Source organism: Trichosurus vulpecula, chromosome 2, assembly GCF_011100635.1.
Source record: "Trichosurus vulpecula isolate mTriVul1 chromosome 2, mTriVul1.pri, whole genome shotgun sequence".
NCBI classification, from domain to species: Eukaryota; Metazoa; Chordata; class Mammalia; order Diprotodontia; family Phalangeridae; genus Trichosurus; species Trichosurus vulpecula.
The window spans coordinates 12,490,838-12,509,483 of NC_050574.1; the positions used below are offsets into that span (position 1 = coordinate 12,490,838).

Consider the following 18,646-nt stretch of genomic DNA (forward strand, 5'->3'; position numbering starts at 1 on the left):
AAACTAAGGTGTGAGGCTCTACAATAGGGCAATGGCTGAATAAAGTTTGGTGTAAGAATGGAATGGAACACAAATATGCCATGAAACAGACAATTTCAGTGGAACTGGTAAGAACTATATGAATTAATGCAGTATGCAGTGAGTAAAATTGAGGAACTAATTGATAATAATATTGTAAAGGCCACTAAGTTTGAAAGATGTCACAATTCTAATTATTGTAATGAGTAACCACTTTTGCAGAGCATTTACCAAGGTCTGTACTATCTGCCTTCTGAATGGCAGGTGATGGATACAGGATATAGAATAAAGTACTTTTTGGGGACATCCTGGACTGTGGTGGAATTTATTTTGGTTGACTTCTTTCCTGACAGTTTTTTTTTCAAGTTTTGGTAAGAGAGGATGGCAGTGAAGGAGATTAGGAATAAGATTGCCCTTCTCCCACTTCAAAAAAAAAAGGAAAGGAAGGTGATGGTTTTAAAAATACATGTAGTAGAATAGGAGAAAGTCCATAAAGAATGAGGATAACTTTGAAAATGCCATGTTGAATTTTTTTAATTACTCAAGAAAATCCAGCTCTACACAGTAGAACTTAATATATAATCCTCTTTTTCTGTTTTATGGTATATATAAAGTACTTCTATTTCATGTTTGTGAATTTCAAAATTAAAAATATTCAAATATTAATGGTTTTCTTTTTGTCATTTTCACCAGTTTTGAAGGCACTCATAAAACCTTTTGTATAATTATTCTTATCATCCCTGATGATAGGGTTCAGAGGGGATACATGTATCATCTTCCTATATTAAAATGTAAGAAGATCCTCCTTGTTTAGTCCCTGATTTTTAAATTTATATTTCCTTTTATATTTCTCTTGACTTCAGTCTCTACTTCGAAGTTACTATGCTGTCCTGGTCTTTTCATTTTTTAAAAATTTATTTTTATATTACATTGAGTTGTCTCCCTCCATCCGTTCCAACACTGCATCAGAGATTGACATATAGATAGATAGACAGAGACATAGATAGATATACATATATAGATACCTACATATTATATATATGTGTGTATATACGTCTCTATCTTTCTCTCTCTATGAACAATACAACGTATACTTCTACCCATCAGTTCTTTTTCTGGAGGAGGATAGTATTTTCCTTTATAAGTCCTTTGTAGTTGATTTGAGTGATCATATTACTCAAAATAGCTTAGTTGTTCAGTTTATCTTTAAATAATATTGCTGTTACTGAATACCACATTTTCTTGGTTCTGCTCATTTCACTCTGCATTATTTCATGTAAGTGTTTCCATGTATTTCTAAATCTAATCTGCTTATCATTTCTTACAATATATTACCATTCCATCACAATAATATACCATGACTTATTCATCCATTTCCAATTGATGGGCATCCTTTCAGTTTCCAATTTTTTTGCTACCACAAAGAGGGCTACTATAACATAAAGGTTCTTTTCCTTTTTTTCTGATCATCTTGGGAAAGAGAACTAATAGTGGTATTACTGGATCAAAGCGTCTACACAATTTTTAAACTCTGGGCATAATTCCAAATTGCTCTCCAAATGTCCCAATTATTCCACATCATTTGCCCCTTCTATCATTTTAGCCAGTCTGACAGGGCGTGAGATGGTAACTCAGAGTCGTTTTAATTATCATGTCTCTAATCAATGATGATTTAAAGCATTTTATATGATTACATGTAACTTTGATTTCTTTCAAAAATTGTTCATATCCTTTGACCATTTATCTATATGGCATCCCACAATGTTCTCTGTCTTTTGGTTATTCATATAGTCTTCTCATCCATAAATCTGATAGGTAATATGTTCCATGCTCCTCTAATTTACTTATATCTCTCTTTATGAGTAGGTCGTTTATCCATTTCAACCTTATCTTGGAAAACAGTGTAAGATATTGGTCTACACCTAGTTTCTGCCAGACTGCTTTCCAGTTTTCCTAGCAATTTTTACCAAGTAGTGAGTTCTTATATCAACATCTTAGATCTTTGTGTTTATCAAATACAAGATTACTGTAGTCATTTACTATGGTATATTATATATGTGGGGCAGCTAAGTGGCATGGTGGATAGAGTGCTGATCTTTGAGTTCAAATCCAGCCTCAGGCACTAGCTGTGTGACCCTAGGCAAGCGACTTAACCCTGTTTACCCCCATTTCTCTTTATAAAGTGAGCTGAAGAAGGAAATGGCAAATCCCTCCAACATCTTTGCCAAGAAAACCCCAGATGGGCTCGCGAAGAGTTGGACACAACTGAAAACAACTATACAACAAGAAATCTGGGCAGCTAAGTGGCAGATTGGGTAGAGCACTGAGCTTGAAATCAGGAATACTCATCTTCCTAAATTCAAATCTGGCTTCAGCCACTTACTACCTGTGTGACTGCAGACAAGACACTTAATCCGGTTTGCTTTAGTTCCTTCTCAGTAAAATGAGTTGGAGAAGGCAGTGGCAAACCACTCCTGTATCTTTGCCAAAAAAACTCAAAATGGGGGTCATGGAGAATGGGATACGACTGAAACAACCAAACAACAAAAAATACATACCTTCTCCTAAGAAATAATTTTATTCCTTAGACAATACCAGATAGTTTTGGTAATTACCATCTTATACTACAGTTTTGGATCTAGTACTGCTAGACCTCCTTCCTTTACGTTTTTCCCCATTAATTCCTTTGATATTCTTGACCTTTTATTCTTCAAAATGAATTTTATTTTATCTAGCTCAATAAAATAATTTTTGGTAGTTTAATTGGGATAGCACTGAATATGTAGATTAGGTAGAATTGTTATGTTTGTTATATTGGCTCAGCCCACTTATGAACAATTAATATTTTTTCAATTATTTAAATCTGACTTTATTTGTATAAAAATGTTTTATAATTATGTTTATATAGGTCCTGGGTTTGTTTTTGCAGTTATACTTCCAAGTATGTTTATGCTTGTTTCAATTAAATTTTAGTTGAATCTCTAGAATTTTCCAAGTATATCATCATATCATTGGCAAAAAAGATAGTTCTATTTTTTCATTGCCAATTCTGATTCCTTTGGTTTCTTTTTCTTCTCTTATTTCTGTTGCTAGCATTTCTAGTACAAAAGTAAATAATAGCGGTAATCATGGGCATCCTTGCTTCACTCCTAATCTTATTGGGAAGACTTCTAGCTCATCCCTGTTATAGATAATGCTTGCTAATGGTTTTACGGAGGTGCTTTTTATTTTAAGGATAAATCCATTTATACCTATGCTTTCAAGTGTTTTTAACAAGCTCGAGTGTTGTATTTTGTCAAAAGATTTTTCTGCATCAAATCATATGATTTTTGTTGGTTTTGTTATTGATATGATCAATTATATTAATAGTTTTCCTTATATTGAGCCAGCCTTGCATTCTTGGTATAAATCTCACTTGGTCACAATATATAATCTTTGTCAGATCTTTTTGTAGTCTCCTAACTAGTGTTTTATTTGGGATTTTTGCATCAGTATTCATTAGTGAAATTGGTCTGTAATATTCTTTCCCTGTTTTCATTCTTCCTGGTTTAATTGTCAGTATCATATCTGTTTTATAAAAGGAGTTTGGCAAGACTCCTTTGCCTATTATTCCAAATAATTTATTTAATATAGGAATTAGTTGATCTCTAGATGTTTGGAAGATTTCACTTGCAAGTTCATCTGGTCCTGATGCTTTTTTCTTAGGAAGTATATTTATGACCTATTCAGTTTCTTTTTCTAAAATAGGGTTAATTAGATATTCTATTTCCTCTTCTATTAATCTAGGTAGTTATTTTTTGTAGGTATTCTGTTTTATTTAGATTGTTAAATTTATTGGCATATAGTTGGACAAAATAACTCTTACTGATTTCTTTAATTTCATCTTCATTAGTGGTGTAACCACGCTTTTTGTTTTTTATACTAGTGATTTGGTTTTCTTCTGCCTTTTTAAAAAAATAATATTAACAATGGTATATTTTATTGTATTTTTTTCCATAAAACCAGCTCCCAATTTTGTTTATTAATTCAGTGTTATTCTTACATCACTTTTATTACTCTCACCTTTAATTTTCAGGATTTCCAATTTGGTATTTAATAGGCAATGTTCAATTTGTTCTTTTTCTAGTTTTTTTAGTTGCATGCCCAATTCTTTGATCTTTCTTTTTTCTCTCTTTTATTGGTGTATGCATTTAGAGATATAAATTTCCCGCTAAGTATTGCTTTGGCTGCATCCCACAAGTTTTAAAATGTTGTGTCATTGTTATTATTCTCTTTAGTGAAATTATTGTTTCTATGATTTGTTCTTTGACCCCAAACATTTTTTAAGATTAGATTATTTGGTTTCCAATTAATTTTTAACCCATGGTCTCTTATTAAATGTCATTTTTATTGCATTATGATCTGAAAAGGATGCATTTAATATTACTGCATTTGACTATAAATTTCTTATGCCCTAATATGTGATAAGTTTTTGCAGAGATGCCATATACTGCTTAGAAGAAGGTATATTCCTTTCTATTCCTATTCATTTCTCTCCAGATGTCTATCATATCTATCCTGTCTAAGACTCTATTCATCTTCTTGACTTCTTTCTTATTTATTTTTTGGTTAGATTTATCTAGTTCTTCTGAGATGGGAAAATTAAAATATCCCACTATTGTGGTTTTGCTGTCTATTTCCACCTACAATTGTTTTACCTTTTCCTTTATAAAACTGGATGCTATCTCATTTTGTGCATACATGTTTGTACTGATGTTACTTCATTTTCTATAGTACCTTTTAACATAATATAGTTTCCTCGCTTATCTCTTTTAATTAAGTCTATTTTGGCTTTTTTGTCTGAGGTCTTGATTACTGCCTCTGCTTTTTTTTTTTTCATCAGCTGAAGCAGAACAAATTCTTCTCCAGTCCTTTATTTTACTCTCAGTGTCTCCTTTTTTAATGTGTTTCTTGTATATAACATACTGTCAGTTTCTGGGTTTTGATATATTATGTTATATATTATAATTATAATTATTAGTTGTTTATTTCCCTCCATCCTATTTTCCCCATTGTTTATCCTTCTCTTTTTTACCTTATCCCTCTTCAGAAGTCTAGTTTTCTTCTGGCCTCTGCCTCCCTAATCTGCACACCCTTCTAAGAGTCTTTCCCTTATCCTATCTCCATGCCCTCCTATTTCTCTGTAGGTTAAAACTTTTATACCCAACTAGATGTGTATGTTATTCCCTCTTTCAGCCAGTTCTGATGAGAACAAATTTCGCATGCTACCCATCCTCCACTCCAGGGTAAAAGTTCTTCCATTCACACCTCTTTTATATGAGACAGTTTGCTCCATTTTACCTCTCTCCACCCAATTTTATTTTTAGGATCATCCCATCATAATGAAACAGTCCCCTGTTTGTTGATACAGCAGTATCTGCACTTTACTTCAAGTCAGACTACCACCCCAGTAGATCAGATCTCTCCTAACATCCTCTTAAGCTGCCTAAGGCTGGACAACTGTTTTGCTCTGACTTTTTATTATTTCTGCCACTCTAAAATTAAATTTGAGGCAATGTTTTAAGTTATTTGGAGGGGTTTGGGAGAGCCAGGCATTTTCCTGCCTGTTTGGGTTTGGGGTTGTTTTTTTTTTTTTTTTTTGGTGGCCATTTTCTGCCATCTTACCACAATCCCCACATCCTGGCCTTTTCATTAGCAGTGATCAGAAGCCCTTTGTTTCATTCAAGAGCCATTTTCCCCCTTCATTGGATTATATTTCTTTTTTGTGAGTAAGTTATTCTTGGTTGTAAGCCCATATCCTTTGTTTTCTGGAATGTTCCAAGGTCTTTACTCCTTTGTAGTGGTCCTTGCTAAATTATGTGTAATCCTAAATATGGTTTCTCAGTGTTTAAATTTCATTCTGGAAGCTTGCAATATTTTTCCTTTGACCTTAAAGATCTGGATTTTGATTGTGATGATCCTAGGAATTTTCATTTTGGAGTTTCTTTCTAGAGCTGACTATTGAATTCTTTCTTTTTCCACTTTGACCTCTGATTCTAAAGAGACTTAGGTAGTTTTACTTTTTGGTTTTTGGTAAGAGAATTTTCCAAGCTCTGCTGGTGAGAGATGGAAATTTATTTTTTGTTCTTAGCCCACAAACTAGCTAACAAAATGCTATTATAGCTAGCATTTATACCTAGCTACTGTATAAAAAATTTATCTTTCTATTGGCTAATGACATCTAGTATATATTTATGTTTATATATAAAACAACCAATGCAAGGAAAAAGATCATTTTAAACGCAACTTTCTTTTTTCTATCATTGGCACACAGGTTAGATTCCCACAGAAACTCTTAATGAATGATTCAACCAGCTTGTGAACCATTTCCTTTGAAAATCCAGATAGAAGAACAACAACATTAGTAGAATATAAGTTAAAAATCAGAAAAAAAGAATTAACACTGCAATAAGAGGCCATGTAAGGTCTGTTTTTATAGAACATTTGTGATGGTCCATGGTGTTTTCAAGATGAGTTGTAATCCAAATGCCTAATGTTCATGGTTTTCAAAGAACCTACCATCTATGCTGCAAGAATACAAACATTTGTAACATCTTGATCCAATGATTACAGTTCGGTGATTGCGTTTGATCCTCACAACATCCTCGTGAGTTTGGTGCTATTATCCCCATTTTAAAATGGAGGAAACTGAGGCAAACAGAGGTGAAGTGATTTGCCCAGGAGCACACAACTACCAAGTGTCTAGATTTGAACTCAAGTCTTCCTGACTCCAGGCCCAAGACTCTCATCACTGAACTACTGCTTGGCTCTAATTTCCAGATAATGGAAGCTAGGGAGTGTGCCCATCCTTCTATGAAGAAGGCAGTCAAAGACAGAATTTTTTAATTCTCTTCCCTACTCCCAAGTTCCCAACAGTAAATACCATATCAGCCATCCTTGAAGATTACTGGGAACCACGATGTTGTCCTTGGTTGCCTGTCCCCTTTCCTTAAAGAGGAATAAATTATAAATTTCTCTCCATCCTCATCTGTTCCTTATTCCCCATTTCCAGGAATTCCAGTTCTCAGAGAAGATTTGATCTCCAGTTTTGAGGAATCTTGGATGTTGGAGCCAAAAGATCTCCTCTCTAGGTGAGTGAGATGAAAGCAGGTTAACAAGTCCTGTTATCATCAGAAATATTGATGTGCTGTAGAGCAGGGAGTATTAAATTTGGGGTCAAGAAAACCTGAATTGGAATTATTTTTTAGACACTTCAGTAGTGTGATCCTGGGCAAGTCATTGAACCTCTGCGCCTCAGTTTCCCCATCTGTGAAATCAGGGAGGTTGAACTCCAAGGCCTTTCATTTCCCTGCTTGTGATAAATCCATGATCCTATGAGAAGTCATTGTTTAGAACTTTGGGGCGTGAAAGTCTCTTGAAAGCATTCACAGAAGGGCTATGGCTGTACTATATGAGATCTTTCCTATACTTTTTGGAAGTCAACAATCATTTATTAAGCACCTACTATGTTTCAGACATTTTCCTAAGTTCCATGGATAGGCAAGGGACAGCCCTTGCTCTCAAGAGTTCATAGTGTAGTGGACAGTGTAGAAACATTAAATGTTTCTTTCTGGCTGTTTTCTGTATTTTCTCTTTGACCTAGAGCTATAATATTCCTGGGAATTTTCATTTTGGGATTTCTTCCAGGATTGGTGGATCCTTTCTATTTCTATTTTACCTTTTGGATCTAAGATTGGACAGCTTTCCTTAACAATGTTTTGAAATATGATGTCTAGGTACTTTTTTGATTATGGCTTTCAGGCAGTCCAGACACACAACTATGTAGTATCCTGCTAAAAACCTAGATAAATGGGAGTTAATCAAGAGAGGGAAGACTCTAAGATTAAGAATGACTTGGAAAAGGCTTGTTTTTTTTTAAGCAAAGATTTTTAATAAAAATAGAATAGCACAGTAATAACAAATATTTAATTCAGGTATCAAACACTCTTAGCACCTGTGCCCAAATGGCTTCCATTCCCCTGCTCTCCCGACAGTGTTTCCCAAAAGCATTAGCTCCAGTTCCTAATTAATGTCTAAATCTCCTGAACACATTGGGAGAGGGACACAAGCATATGGGAAGCCTGCTACAGTGTAAGGCTTATTTGTGTCAACCCTTGTCAAAACTACAATTTGGATTGTGCTTTTTCCAGGAAGGTCACTTTGGTCAGCCATAATGAGCCTAGCACAAATGTTTCATTTCCCCTTTGTCTCACTTGTCTCCTTGTATCAGCAGGCAATAGTCACAATATTGATGATAATTGTGAATGTGCCTGTGTAGTTATGTATCACAAAATGTAAGACTTTCCATATAGAAGGCAGAAGAAGTAAAACATTTATTCAGACACCAGAGAACCAAATCCCTAAAGCAGTAAGTCCAATCCATCCAAGCAGCAACCAAATTCCAAAACCAGTAAGCCCACTTCATCATAGCAGCAAGGAACTTAAAACACAATCTCACAGCATGGAGCCTCGCCATCCCATTAGCCTTCCCCCATGCTGGGGCCTTCCCACAAACGCTTACAAATCCTAGCTGACTCCTTGCCTGTTTTTGACCATATACCATTTCCATCTTGTGCATGTCCAATTCTGTGAGATGCTGGGGTACTCATTACCCAGATCATAATCGGGATTCCAGGCCTTAATATTACTTCATGGCCCAGAGTCAGTTGTTCAAGTCTCTACCAAAGCTCAGTATGCATCTAACAACTCCTTTTCAGAAGGTGTATATTGAACTCTAGATGAAAGAAGTTTCTTAGACCAAAATCCTAAGGATACATTTTGGGTTTGTTGTTTTTGCCATAAACTTCAGTTTGCATAGTCATCTTGTACAGTCACTTGTAATTCCGCCAGGCCATTTTGCATAGGCCGTAAATCTAAAGCCAATTGTGTAGCAGCCTTGGCTTCTTCAGAAGCTTTACTCTGTTCAAGTCCTCAATCAAATTCATATTTTTTCCTAGTAACTTTATATACGGGTTTCAAAATCTGTCCCAAATGTGGAATGTGGTGTCTCCGATATCCAAATAGTCCTATGAACTTTTGGGCCTCTTTCTTATTGGTGGGGATAGGAAAATCTTGAATCTTTTGTCGGGCTTGTGAGAGAATTTATTGTAGCCTCTTATTCCATTGTATACCCCAAAATTTTACAGTTGAGCTGGCCCTTGAATCTTTGCAGGGTTAATTTTTCGTCCTTTGCTTTTCATATGCTCAAAGTGTCAAACTCCTCTCCACTTCTTTTTTTTTTTTTTTTGCAGGGGGAAAGCAGGGCAATTGGGGTTAAGTGACTTGCCCAAGGTCACACAGCTAGTAAGTGTGTCATGTGTCTGAGGCCGGATTTGAACTCAGGTCCTCCTGACTCCAGGGCCAGTGCTCTACTCACTGCGCCACCTAGCTGCCCCAACTCTCAAATATTTTATACTGCTTGGAGTTATTTTTAAATGGAATTTCTCTATCTCTTCTTGCTATCTTGGTAAAATTTAGAAATCCTAATTCTAATTCTAATATTTTGTAAATATTTTTCATTTCATTTAAATTGTTAAATTTATTGGCATATAATTGGGCAAAATAAGTCTTAAAGCAATTGTAGCTTTAATTTCATCTTCATTAGTGGTATAGTCATTCTTTTCATTTTTGATACTAGTGATTTGGTTTTCTTCTTTTTTAATCAAATTAACCAACTGTTTATCTCTTTTGTTTGGGGGGGTTTATTTCATAAAACCAACTTCTAGTTTTATTGATTAATTCAATGGTTTTTTACTTTCCCTTTTATTAATCTCGCCTTTAATTTTTAGGATTCTCAATTTAGTGTTTAATTCAGGATTTTTAATGTGTCCTTTAGTTTTTAAATTGCATAGTCTGCTTTCTCTGTTTTATTGATGTAAATATTTAATGATATAAATTTTCCTCTAATCATTGCTTTTGCTATATACCATAGGTTTTAATATTATTATTATCTCATTATTGTCATTCTCCTTAAAGAAATTATTGATTGTTTCTATGATTTGTTCTTTAATTCACTCATTCTTTAAGATTAGGTTGTTTAATTTCCAATTAGTTTTTAATCTATTTTTCCATTGTCTATTATTATATGTGATTTTTATTGCATTACTATCTGAAAAGAATACTTTAAATATTTCTGCTTTTCTGCTTTTAACTATAAAAATTTTATGTACTAATATATGATCAATCTTTGTAAAGTTACCATGAACCACTGGGAAAAAGGTATATTCCTTTCTATTTCCATTCAGTTCTCTCCAGATATCTATCATATTTAGCTTATCTAAAATTCTATTCATTTACTTAGCTTCTTTCTCATTTATTTTTTCTGAGAGGGGAAGTTCTGAGAAGGGAAGATTAAAGTGTCCTACTATTATAGTACTGTTACCTATCTCCACCTGTAATTCAGTTAACTTTTCTTTTTAAAAGTTAGATGCATATAGTTATTTGGTGCATATATGTTCAGTATTGCTATTGCTTCATTGTCAATAGTACCTTCTATCAAAATATAGCTACCCTGTTTGTCTCTTTTAATTAAATCTATTTTAGCCATAACTTTATCTGAGATCATAATTGCTACCCCTGTGTTTTTTGGCATCAGCTGAAGCATGATAAATTCTACTCCAACCTTCCATTTTAACTCTGTTAAACTCCATTTAACTCTGTTAAATCTTTCATTCTTAAATGTGTTTCTTATAAACATGTTGTTGGATTCTGATTTTTAATCCATTCTGCTGTCCATTTCCATTTTATGGGTGAGTTCATCACATTCACATTCAAAGTTATAATTAATATTTTTGAAGTTCTCTACCCCTTATTTTTACTCACGGTTTTGTTTTTCAGCCTCTCTTTTAACTCTATCCCAATTACCTTATCTTCTCCCCTTATCCACTTATTCCTTATTCCTCTAAAAGTCGCTCTCTAATCTTCTCCCCCACCATCCTCCTAATCTTAATCTATACACCCTTGTGAAAGTCCCTCCCTCAACCTTTCCCTCAGTTTTCTCACATCTCTAAATATTCAGAAGACTTCTAAGCCTCTCCAGATGTACATGTTGTTTCCTCTTTAACCCAGATGAGAGTAAGGTTCCAACATTACCAGTCCTCCACCCCTACCTGCTTCCTCTGTATTAGTTCTTCCTTTCACACCCCATTTGATGAGATAATTGCTCCTTTTTACCTTTTCCTACCCAATTTTGTTTTTTAGAATCACCCCATCATACACAATTCAGCCCCAGTCCTCCTCTCAAACTACCTTAGTAATGATGATAGTTTTAAGAACACTGATAACATTTTCATATATAATAAGTAAACAGTTTGACCTTAATGAGTGCCTTATAATTAGTCCTTAATGTTTTCCTTATATTTCTTCTGGATCAAATTTTCCATTCAGTTTTGGTCTTTTTGCTACAAATACTTGAAAGTCTTTCAGTTCGTTAGATGCCCATTTTTTTGCATTTAGGATTATGCTCAGCTTTGCTGGGTAAGTTATCTTTGGACCCAACCACAACTCTTTTATTCTTCAAAATATGATATTCCAAGACCTACGGGGCTTTTTAGAGTGGAAGCTGCTAGGTCTTAATGAAATCCTGTTTTTCCACAGTATTTAAATTCTTTTTTTCTTGTTGCTTGCAATATTTTCTCCTTAACCTGGAAATTTTGAAACTTGGCTGTGACATTCCTGTAAGTTTTCTTCCTGGGATCTCTTTCAGGTGGTGAATAGTATATGTTTTTTTCTATTTCTACTTTATCCTCTTGTTATAGAACTTCAGGGAAATTTTCCTTAACTATTTCTTGTGATATTGTATCCACATTCTTTTTTTTTTTATCATAAATTTCAGGTAGTCTGACAATTCTTATATTGTCTCTCCTCAATCTGTTTTCAAAATACCTTGTTTTTCTAATGAGATTTTTTAGATTCTCTTCTACTTTTTTTAGTTTTATTATTTCTTGGTGTCTTATAATGTCATTTGATTCCTCTTGCCCAGTTCTTAACTTTCAAGGACTTATTTTCTTCCTTAAAATTTTGTATCTCTTTCCAGTTGATTAACTTTTTTTTCATAATTTTCTTGGATTGATTTTATTTTTTTCCCCTAACTTTTCCTGAGTTTCTCTTATTTGATATTTGAATTCCTTTTTAAGTTCTTCCAAGAATTCTTTTTGGGCCTGTGACCATTTTATATTACTCTTTGGGATAGGAGTGGTTTTATTCACCCCGTTATCTTCCTCTGAGTATCAGCCCAGATCTTCTGTTATACCAAAGTAGCTATCTACGGTTGGGTTCTTTTTCCTTTGCTTATTCATTTTTATTTTCAGTTTGTTTTATTTTCTTTTTAGCAGCTTATTGTTATCAAGTTTTAATCCCAAATTGTGGGTAATGTTGCCCAAAACCTCAGGTCCTCCTGACTGTTGTTTTCTGATTTCTGCTTAGGGGTTCAACCTCAGGGACTCCTCACCTCTCCAAAGCCACCGTTAGGTCCCCCAGCTGTGCCATGCCAAAAATGTTCTTACTCTTTGCAGTACCACAGTCACTAAGTGTATGTTTGCTCCTCCTTGCCCACAGTTGCAGTCCAGGATCACTTGTGTTCAGCACTGCTAGGCCTGGATTTCGGAGGGGGAGGGGGGCATGGGATCCTTCAGTCTTCTCCCACTCAGCTGTCTGCTGTTCCTTAAATGAAAGTTTGTAAGGTAAATGTTCCTGAGGTGAAATTTCTTGAGGCCTAGTCTGCTTATTGACAGAGCTACTCCAAAGCCTGCTGTTTGTTGATTCAGTGGAGGTGTCTACACTTCACTCAGACCAACCCTCAGCCCCTAGAAGTCCTGTCTTTTCTGAGGTCCTCTCAAGTTGTCTTAGGAGGACGACTGCTTTTCGCTTTTATTTTTGTTGCTCTATGTTAATTTCATGACGAATTTTGTTCTTTGTGGAGGAAATCTGGAGAGTCTACACATTTCTGACCTGCTCTACCATCTTCCCAGAATGCCACTCCTCTTGTTTCTTTTCCCAAGTTTTCCTGTACTATTACTTATCTCCTTTAACTCTTCCAGGAATTCTTGTTGTCCAGTTTACATTTTTCTTTAATGTTTTACTTGTAGCTATTTTCATGTCAGGCAGCTAAGTGGAGCAGTGGGTAGTGCTGAGTCTGAAGTCAGGAAGACTCATCTGACCTCAGACATTTACTATCTGTGTGACCCTGGGCAAGTCATTTAACCCTGTTTGCCACAGTTTCCTTATCTGTTGTGTTTGCCCTTTATTTTCAAAGAGGACCGTGGCATCAGAGAAATGATGACACGACTCGCAGTTGACTTTGATTTCAGTGAGGGCTGTGCAAGGTCACCAGCCTCACTTTCTCCTCCAGAGCCATCTGAGTCCAGTGGCCTGATATTCACCAGGATGACTGGAAATGACCCAGGATAAAATGAGCTGGAGAAGGAAATGGCAAACCACTTAGTATCTCTGCCAAGAAAACCCAATATGGGGTTACAAACAGTCAAACCTGACTGAAACAACTAAACACCAACATAAAGGCCAACAACGTCCTGTGAAGTTTGTGTCTTGATCTTCTCTGTTACCATAGTAGCTTTTTATGGTCAAGTTCATTTTTGTTTATTTGCTCATTTTTCCAGTCTGTTACTTCACTTTGAACTTTACGTTAAAATTGGGCTCTGTTTACTGGGGTGGGTGGAAACACTGTGCCAAGCTTCAGACTTTTTCATGCCGCTATTTTCAGAGCTAGTTCTGGAGGTCCGTAAGTTTTTGGTGTTCCCAAAGTGATACGATCCAAGGAAAGTTGTGGTTACCGCTCTCCTGATCTATACTCTAGTCTTTTCCCAGGAGAGACCCTGCTCCCCCAAAGCGTCAAGCACTAGCACCCCCCTCTGCCCTGGAATGTCTCTGGGCTGCGAGTTCCTAAAACTGCTGCCGTTGTAACTCCCTTGATCACCCACTGCTGTGCTGCCAGGCTGACACTCTGGGTTGGCCTCCACCCTGGTGACACAGACCTCCCTGCTGGTCTTGGGTTAGACAAATGTCTCACTCCAACCATTACTTGGTTCTCCAGCTTGAGAATTAGATTTGACACATTATTTTAAAGTTGTTTGGAGAGGAATGTTGGAAGAGTTAAGCTGGGTTGCTTCCTATACTACACCATCTTCTCTCCATCTGAAGAGGCTTATTGTTGAAAGTGGGGGTTTTGCTCAGACTCGAGGGAAGCCAGGCTGAACATTCCAGGGATCAGGGAAAAGGGAAGACACATGCAGGGCCCTGTTTAAGGACAGAAAGGAGGCCTGTACCACTGGATTGTCACATGGTGGGGGAGGATGGAAAGAAGACTGGAAAGGAGGAGATAATGAAGGGCTTTAAGCAACCAAACAGGATTTTATATTGGATCTTGGTGATAGGACTTTATTGAGTAGGCAGTGACATGGTCAGAAGTGTGCTTTATTAGGAAAGTGCATTTGCCAGCTGCATGGAGGAGTGAATGGACTGGAAGGAGATCTGAAGCAGTGACACAGACCATGGGTGAGAAGTGGTAGGGGCCTGAACCAAGAAAGTGGCAATGTTGGGGAAGATGGGGGTGTATGCAAAAGAGGCTACCAAAATAGAATCAAAAGGACATTCCATAAGAATGAAATGGGGGTGGGGGTTGGGTGTGTGAGAGATGGTGAGGAGTGGGTGACATTTAGGTTATAAGCCTGGATGATTGGGAGGATGATTGCTACCTTGCATAGAAGATTGGAGGATTGAGAGAAAGCTAATGAGTTTATTTATGGACATGGGAGGAGGAGAACCAGGAGAGAGTAGTGTCAACAAAACCTAGAGTGTATCCCTGAAAAAGGGGGTGATTAACTGCCAAAGGCAGCAGAGAGGTCAAGAAGAATGGGGATTGAGGAAAGGCCATTGCATTTAGCCTTTTGGAGATGATTCATAACTCTGCAGAGAACCGTTTTAATTGAACAATGAATTTGGGGCCAGAATACAGAGAGTTTTCAAAGGAAGGAAAAGGAAAAGAGTTGGAGACAACAATTGTAGATAGCCACCTCTAGGTATTTAGCACTTGGGAGACATGGCTTTATTTGTGTCAGTAGGAAAGGAGCAAGTAGACATGGAATGAAAATTTAATTAGTGAAAAAGTGAGGATAATGGGGAGGGAATGTGCTGGGGCAGAAGATCCAATCCAGTGAATATTAAGATTCCACTATATGCCAGGTCACATATATGAGTGTTTAGGGAAGACTAGGACCTCTGGCGTGAGGTCTCTTGAGCCTTTTTGAGGGCTGCTTTCCACCTTTGGTGTCCTCATACCAACCAACTCTCATCTGTGGCTCCAAGAAGCTACAGCATGTGTAGCAGCCACACCCTGGTAAACCACATAGGCAGATGAGCTAAACCAGTTGAGGGTGACCAACAGGCCTCAAACCCACCAGTGAATGGGGGGTGTCTGCCCCAAGGATGTGAAGACCTCCCCCAGTGGAATGATTAGATGAGAACAATTTGTTCCAACGGGCCATGAAGGTGGTGGAAGCAGACACTTAAGAGCTTGGTTAGACATTGAAAACACCAAGGTCATCCACAGCGTCCTGGGCCAGGCATCTTGACTTTCGTTTTGCCACTGAACTTCAGTGACTGTGGAAGAGAGAGTGAGGCTGACAACTTCATGCAGCTCTGCCTCACTTAAATCCAAAAGACATCACCCATTCCCCTGTGCCATTTTTACTTACCTCAAAGTCCTCTAGGGACAGGCAAGTGGCAAAGCAGCAGGTGTAGATACACTGGGAACTATATTTACAACCATTCACGCAGCAGGTCCAGGCCATAGGGTCTAAGTTTTACAGAACAAATCCTTTTATTAAGGGGATTTGTTCTGTGAAGTTTGGATTCAGTCAAAGGGCCATAGTTGAGGACCTGGAAGGCTACATGTGGCCTCGAGGCCACAGGTTCCCCAGCCCTGAACCTAACTATGGCCTGCTTACTGTGGCAGGTAGAGATCCTACTCTGCCGTTGAAACACCAAAAAAATATACAATGGAATTGTGAACTGATTCAACCATTCTGGAGAGCAATTTGGAACTGTGTCACAAAGAGCTATAAAATTGTGCATACCCACAATCCAGCAATACCACAACTAGGTCTATATCCCAAAGACATCCAAAAAAAGGGAAAAGTACCTATTTATATAAAAATATTTATGGCAGCTCTTTCCATGGTGGCTAAGAATTGGAAATCAGAAGGATGCCCATCAATTGGAGAATGGCTAAACAAGCTATGGTATATGATTGCAATGGAATATTATTGTGCTGTAAGAAATAACAGTACAATTTCAGAAAAACCTGAAAAGACTTATATGAACTGATGCATAATGAAGTGAACAGAGCCAGGAGAACATTGTACACAGTAACAATAATATTGTTCAATGAAGAACTGTGAATGGCTTAAATATTCTCAGCAATACAGTGATCCAAGACAATCCCAAAGAACTAATGATGAAACATACTATCCACCTCCAGAGAAAGAACTGTTATTGATTGAATACAGCCTGAAGCATGCTATTTTTCACTTTCATTTTTCCCTTTTATTCAAGTCTTCTTGTATAAAATAACTAACATAGAAATATTTTATATAGTTGCACATTTATAACATATATCAGATGGGGAGAGGGGAAAGGGAGAGGGGAGGGGAGGATAGAAGTTGAAACTCAAAACTTTAAAATAAATTTTTTTAAAAAATTGGAAAAAATATACAAAATATACAATTTGCAAAAATGATTCCACTCACTACCAATATATGGAATGTGCACACGCTTATGGACCACACAAAATCTAGTAGACCTGAAACAGCTCTTATTGAAAGAACACTAAACAGACATTGCATCCAAATTGCAACCCTGAGTGAAACAAGGCTGGCCAATGAGGTCTAGCTTTCTGAAGTCGTTACTGGTTACACATTTTTTTCCGGAGTAGCCACAATGATAGGTAGCATCATGAAGCTGGCATAATTTTCACAATCAAAACTAATCTAGGCTTGTATGCCCCACAAAAGGAGTGAATGACAGGCTCATGACAGCAGCAGGAAAGCGCCATGCCATGCCACCATCATCAGTGCATACACTCCCACCACGATGGGTCAAAGGAAAAATTTATGCAGACATGGAGACCTTCATCATTAATGTGCTGAAAGAGGCCAAGCCTGTAATTCTAGGTAACTTTAAGGCCAGAGGAGGCACAGATTATCAGACATGGCAGGGAGTTCTTGGGAGGGATAGAGTCAGAAACAGCAACAGCAATGGTCTCTTATTCCTGAAGACTAGTGCATCTCATGATCTTATCACCAACTCTGCCCTCCATTTGGCCCAATGGGCCTGAGATCAGAAAGTCCTGGGTTCATATCCAGCCTCAAACATTTCCTAGCTGTGTAAGATTTTGTGCATTTTTTTCATATGGCTAGTGACAGCTTTGACTTCTTCCACTGAATACTGTCTATTTATATTTTTTGACCATTTGTCAACTAAGGACTGGCTCTTTTTCTTATAAATTTTAATTAATTTCCTATGCATCTAAGAAATGAAACCTTTATTAGAAAAATTAGCTGCAAAAGCCTTTTCTCAGTTTCTTAATTCTTTTCTAATTTAAGCTATGTTGCCATTATTTGAGTAAGAAAATTTTAATTGTATATAATAAGCTGTCCATTTTGCCATCCCTATTGTCTGGTCGTCCCTTGACCTTAAATCTAACACAATTTCTTCCTTGCTCCTCTAATTCGTTTATGATGTCAGCTTTTATGTCTAAATCATGTACCCATTTGGAACTTGTCTTGGTACGTAGTATGAGATATTGGTCTATATCTAGCTGTTGCCAGAATGCTTTCCTCTTTTCCCAAAAGTTTCAGCAAATAATGAGTTCTTGACTCAATATCTGGGATCTTTTGATGAATAAAAATGAGGCTACTGTGCTCATTTGTGTTTTCTTTTGTTGTTGAGTTATTTTTCAGTTGTATCTGACTCTTCATGACCCCATTTGGGGTTTTCTTGGCAAAAATACTGGAGTGGTTTGTTAATTCCTTCACCAGCTCATTTTGCAGGTGGGGAAACTGAGGCAGGCCAGGTTAAATGACTTTCCCAAGGCCACTCAGCTAGTAAGTGTCTGCAGCCAGATTTGAACTCAGGAAGATGAGTCTTACCAGTTTGTGTATATTGTGTACCTAATGTGTTCCACTGGTCGACCTTTTTATTTCTTAATTAGCACCACCTGTGCAGGAGGGCAGGCAGTGGATAGTGGGGATGATCCAAAGGGGAGGCGTGGCAGGACAAGATCAGTCAGCTTGAATAATTGTTCCTTGAAACTGACTCCAAAAAGCCACACCTGCAGAGGGGGATGAAATCTCTGGACTACATTTCCCAGAATCCTTCATGTGGCTCTTGGGACCAGACCTTGCAAACCCTGATTCCCCTCCCACTCATTCCCATTTCTGAAGAGCCTGAGGGATTCTGGGAGTTGTAGTTCAGAAGCTCAGTGTAGTTGACGCATCTCTGTGGGGTATGGGACTGGGCCATTGTCAGCGCAGCTCCTCTGGAGCTGGCAGGTGAGTGTGGGCGTGCACACGCG

At 37.2% G+C, this 18,646-nt stretch overlaps 1 protein-coding gene across 1 annotated transcript in view; it reads left to right on the plus strand.

The window, feature by feature from the left end:
* Positions 1-18,646, plus strand: part of LOC118837692 (zinc finger protein 665-like) — a 40,437-nt gene that overhangs the window by 1,944 nt on the left and 19,847 nt on the right. The window contains exon 2 of the mRNA XM_036744734.1: positions 7,070-7,148. The gene's annotated coding sequence lies outside the window, so the exon portion shown is untranslated. The remainder of the gene's footprint in view (positions 1-7,069; positions 7,149-18,646) is intronic.